Source organism: Etheostoma cragini, chromosome 13, assembly GCF_013103735.1.
Source record: "Etheostoma cragini isolate CJK2018 chromosome 13, CSU_Ecrag_1.0, whole genome shotgun sequence".
Classification (NCBI taxonomy): domain Eukaryota; kingdom Metazoa; phylum Chordata; class Actinopteri; order Perciformes; family Percidae; genus Etheostoma; species Etheostoma cragini.
In genome coordinates this window covers 21753667-21758667 of record NC_048419.1, presented here as the reverse complement: position 1 = coordinate 21758667, position 5001 = coordinate 21753667, and the positions used below count along the sequence as shown (strand labels likewise).

At 40.2% G+C, this 5001-nt stretch overlaps 1 protein-coding gene across 4 annotated transcripts in view; it reads left to right on the top strand.

The window, feature by feature from the left end:
- Positions 1-3676: 3676 nt before the first annotated feature.
- The window catches only part of myo7ab (myosin VIIAb), a 41868-nt gene continuing 40543 nt past the window's right edge, over positions 3677-5001 (top strand). For 3 of the 4 annotated variants that reach the window (XM_034889071.1, XM_034889070.1, XM_034889069.1), the window contains exons 1-2: positions 3677-4023; positions 4527-4632. The gene's annotated coding sequence lies outside the window, so the exon portion shown is untranslated. The remainder of the gene's footprint in view (positions 4024-4526; positions 4633-5001) is intronic. The other variant, XM_034889072.1, reaches the window with a different exon arrangement.

Below are 5001 nucleotides of genomic sequence, written 5' to 3'. Positions count from 1 at the left end.
TGGGAAAACACTGAGACATTCACAAGGAGGCAGAAACGGGAAAACAAACCCAACAAAAACCCCAAACCACAACACTTCACATTTATATGAGGAAGGCTCCTAGCTTGCATTAGTCTACATGTCTCCAGCCAACGCCCGTCGGCTCCTGCAGGAGAGTTGATTGTTCCTGTCACAAAAGACTGCACGGATGTTAGTTCGAGAATCCTCATGTCACAGCTTGTGTAGTCTATATCCACAACATTTCACATTTGGGATGGATTACTTCCCTGGGTCATTGGCCATCAGTTGTCACATTTATTAACATAATAATCCTTCCATAAGATGTATATAATCACATGGAATAATACTAATAATACCTGTGCACTGGGCCTCACTTGACACAAGGTCTTCCAATCCAGATAAAAACATGATTATACTGTAACTCTCTAAGACATACCTAAAGAACACTAAAAGCGTTCACCTTTAAAAATAATAATAGATGGAAATGGTATAAAACATTGGTGACTCTAAACTATACTTGAACTCATTTAACTTTAAAATGTGTCTGCATAACATATCAAGTTGGTGCTGTGTCACATTTGGCCAAAAGATGTCCCCGTACTGTCATTTACTCACATGAAGAGTTGTGTATCAATGTTCTGCCTATGGTTGTGGTTCTTTGCCACATTTCCTGAGTCTGTGTTTTGACCGCTGCAGGTCAGGCGCCATCCCCAGCCAGTGTAATTCAGGACATCTACAAGGCAGAGGAGCACAGTAAGAGCACACTGACATGGCTCCTTCCTGTGAATACTGAGGTGTCTGCGGCCTCACTGTAAATACACACGACATTCTTTATGGGAAACAAATGAGATGGATTTACCTCTATGCCAGTACTTTTGAGGGCGGGCTGTATATAGATGAGCTCTAAAGGGGACGAGTGTGGTGTGATTCAGATCTTGCCATGAAAGGATGGATTAAATGTCTCTTCACATACCCGACACAGGCACCTCTATGCTCATCGTTGTTGTTAACCTGTTAGCTGACATCACTGGCTCCTTGTTATAGCATAGCAAAAATCTAAAATGGCTAAGACAGCTTAAGCAGCAGTCCAGTCCAGTGATAATTATTTGTGGGCAGTTGTGAAATGAACTGTACCAAAGTACAGTTTTGAGGTACTTTACTTATTTCCATTTTCTGCTGCTTTACACTTCTACTGCTCTGCAATTGGAGACAAACAAGCCTTTTTACTTCACTACATTTATTTGGAATTGTTTACTTGTGGATTGTGATTAGTAATACAAAAAAATATTATTATCTACGATTAAAGTATGATGTCATTTTTCTAGACTAAGATATCTGGCAGTAAACAAAGGGATGCTTACTGTACATATTAACGCATCAATAATTACAAGCCAACATAATATGGGTCATTCTTTAAATACATTTTCTGTAAACAGAAAACTGAAGACTGTAACTCATATCTGTTTGATCTCTTTGCAGCGACCAGCCGTCAACCTGTAAATGAGACATGAGAGCCAGCGAGTCGGGGGAGGACTGGGCTCCTGGCAGGTAGTGGGTTATTTACAGTCGTGACAACAGCACTTCAAGTCCGTTGTTGGACTTTTGCACACACGTTGTGACTGATGAACCAGCTTTACACATCACATTTTTATCTCAAAGAGAACAAAAAGAATGATGACCAACAGTAGTACAGTAATTTACACTCACCGGCCCCTTCAAAGGTACACATCCAATTTTACTGCTCTGCCATGAATTCCGCCTCGACAAAGATAATAATGGTCAGATTTGATTAACACTGTCAGAGAGGTATCCATTTAACTGCAAGCTTATTATCGAGGTAGTAGCTTGCTGTGGTGTTGAACTGGACTGCATTATGTTCGGTGGTGTTTCTGATATTTTGGCCACTCCATTTTCATACATGAGAGGGGCAGAATATAAGAAACGCCTGTCAATGTAATACATCAGTACAACACCAGCACCCACTACAACCTTAACGATAAACATCAAGTAGAATTATTACCTGTCTGACAGTGTCACAAAAATGGAGGAACTATAATTAGCCTAAAAGTAGGATTCAGGGCAGAGCTGTTGTATTGACTGGCATTGAATTTGTCTGGACCTAATACACCTTTTAAATAATTTAAACACATGTGTTAAAGAGTGAATGACATCAAATTAATTGAAATAGTTTATTCAGTTAGTTGAATAGAAATGTGACCACCATCTCAGTTACACTTTGGTCTTACTACCTCATAAGGCTAAGATTAAATTCATGTCATTTTAATGTTAAGCCAACCTTTCTTTTGATTTTTAAAATTAGTTTTTACTTCCTCATGACCAAGATTAAGTTACTGTAATACACCAGTCCATTATAAAACATTACCCTGTTTATCTCTTTGTGTAATGAGGCTGCTGTTACATTAACTAATCTCCTAATTCACAAAAGAGTTTTACTTGGGGGGAGGATGCCAGAGCTAGCCATCTTGCTAATTGCTTGCTAACTCAGCTGATGACGAATGTATTTCAACTCCTAACACAAAACACAAAAGTAGATTTTTTGACTTTTTTATCACCACAAAAGTTTGCTTTCTTAAAATGCATGGCCTTATTCCCACAGTCATTTCAGTGAGAAGAGTTACCTCCCTTACGTCCAACAAACTGACTTACTGAACTGATTTACATGACCATACTATATATTATCCCACTTTGTCAACGTTTTTTTTTTTTTTTTTACACGTCTAGGTCTTTATTTGACAGGACAGCTAAAGATATGAATGGGGAGAGAGAGTGGGAATGACATGCAGCAAAAGGCCACAGGTCGGAGTCAAACCAGGGCCCACTGTGTCGAGGAGTAAACCTCTATAAATGGATGCCTGCTCTACCTACTGAGCTATCTGGGCGCCCATATCCCACTTTCTTGAGACAATCTCAACAACAATGAACAAGAACAATTGTGAACAATGGAACAATGGTATAGCAAACTTTATTGAATTAATTTTATTTCTCTCTGGTTAGAAAAACATTATTTTCTCTTCCTGACATTGTGACAAGGTTGGTCTTTCTCTTAAATATTATAAAACAATAATAACTTTAACCATCATATTGAACGTGGAAACAAAGTCACCATCTGGCCGTCTACCTTAACCTACATAGACTGATAAATCACAGTTTAAATCTCCGCGGTCTAACCATTGATTAGACTGCAGAGTGTCCAAAGAGAAAATGTTTAGATCCCAATTGCACCATGATTCTAAAATGATCTTAGGTCAACGGAGGCGGCAAAATATTTTTTTTATTTCATGTTCCAACAATCAACAACATAAACATTTGAATCATTTAATTCTTCTTCTTTTGAGGCCAAAACTATTTCAAATGTAAATGATAGATATTTCAAAATAGTCATTATTGAAGGAATAAAGGAAAACATGGTAGTGTATCGCAGAATCTGGGCACATAAAACCAAAAATATCTGCATGGTAAGATACCAGTAGATATTGGTAAGAAAAATATGTTTGTTTCTTGTAATTGCTGTGAACTGACCCTTTTAAATGTATTTGGAATGTGGTAACAGAGCAGCAACTTGGACATCATTCCATGGGTCAGCACCCTCTCCACCTCCCAGCTGGTTTCTGTGTTGGCTGCCAACAGGCTCCACCTCCCAGCTAATCAGGATCAGCAGCCATGAATGACCCACAGCGTGAGAGTCTGGAGAGCCCCCTCACTGACCCAGACATCAAACTGTAACTGGGCCGCAAAAGCTGAACCGCGTAGAGTGCAGGAGGCCGGGACCTCAAGGGAACAAAAATAAGGTGAAGCCTGTGGGAAAGACTTTTAAACAAAGAAGGGGACTAATAGACAAAGCAGGAACACGTAGAAAAACGTCATCTCTGAGCTTCTTCTCCAGTCCTGGACCATCGTGATCAACCCTCCTGTCAACTCAGGGCCTCCTTACGGCTTCGTAGAAAACACAGGACAGAAACAACCAGGAGAAATACCAGGGGACGTTACAAAGTGTGTTAAGAGGTAAGAGCGGCAGGTGAACCTGGGTCGAGGCTGAGGGCTTAGACTGCAGCCAGGCCACAATGCTGCCACTGCTGCTCTGCTGTACTGCTGTAGCTTTAGGCCAAAGCCTCTTACTGCTCTTCAGCCTGTGCCAGCACTTAGAGGAGCCATTATGTACCCTTCAAGTAAATACAATTGGCTGTAGTGTGTGTGTGTGTGTGTGTGTGTGTGTGTGTGTGTGTGTGTGTGTGTGTGTGTGTGTGTGTGTGTGTGTGTGTTGCATTCAGTTTTAGTTAGAAAATGAATTGCAATGCAAGAAGCAGATAGAAATGCCATACAGAAAAGAATAAGAGTATCAGTAATAAAAATGTTGCAATAAAAATGTTTTTCAGATAAATAGAAGTAGTAATGTGGAAGTATAGAAGCACAGCACAAGTTCCTAAAAAATTCCAACAATGAGTTCTGCATTGCGTAACAGTATTGATATCATAGATATCAAGAAACCTCTGTGTTATGTTTTGCAGAGACTGACCCACCCGAACTCATGGAAGACATGGAAACATTCAACCTTTTTGGTCAACAATGAAAGCGTCATGCCTTTCTGTGCCTTCACCTCTGAATCCCTGCCATGTGAGTCACAAGTGATATACACAGTACACATGCTGTTAGCATTATGGGCCACACACGCAGAGATTAGCAGCTGAGGCATTAGCAAGATTGCTGTTGGTCATTACATAAAAATCTCTCAGCAGGTTGAAGGATGAATTCATATTTTATCTGTGAAACTGTGCGTGCTTGCGTGCACGCAAATGTGCATTTGGGTTTGTTAGGGGTTGTGCATACAGGGAAGGCCACTTTGTGTGGTAGAGATCTATCGGTCTGTGTTAAGGAACAATTGGGACTTTCTTCATATGGATGAACTTGGCTGGAGATGAACTGGATGTTCTACTGATTTAGGTATATGGTAGTTTGTCTGGTTGTGTGTGTTTGTGTGTGTGT